Genomic DNA, 609 nt, shown 5'->3' with positions numbered 1-609 from the left:
TCGACATACTATACTATGACCTTTTTACTCTTTTATATACTATACTTTGACTTTTGTATTTTTTCGACATACTATACTTTGTTTTATTGTACTTTTTCGACATACTATAATATGACTTTTTAACTTGTATGACATAATATACTATGACTTTTGTATATTTTTGAAATACTATACAATGACTTTTTTTACTTTTTCTACATACTATACTATGACTTTTTGTGCTTTTGTAACATAATACTATGACTTTTCCGACGTACTTTTTGAGGACTTTGAAGAAGACTGATTGGCAGAAGAAGATCACGTATAAGTAAAATCATTTATTATTATTATTATTAATTACATAAACACGTGAAAGCGACAGCCACAACAACGTAACAATGTTTATTAGAAGTTGACAAAAGAAGTGTTTTTTACAACAAAATAACAAGACAACTTCATCTTGTTTCACACAAATACTCTTCTTCCACAGCAACACACACTGCCTCATCCAGGCCATCACACACAATAGAGCTCGTCATGGTGACGCATGGCGTCTCAACGGAGGACTGCAATATTATTTGGGGGGCATGTATTGATATTATTTGGGGGGCATGTATTGATATTATTTGG

The sequence above is a fragment of the Etheostoma cragini genome, chromosome 23, assembly GCF_013103735.1.
Source record: "Etheostoma cragini isolate CJK2018 chromosome 23, CSU_Ecrag_1.0, whole genome shotgun sequence".
Taxonomy (NCBI): Eukaryota; Metazoa; Chordata; class Actinopteri; order Perciformes; family Percidae; genus Etheostoma; species Etheostoma cragini.
This window is presented reverse-complemented; position numbering follows the sequence as displayed.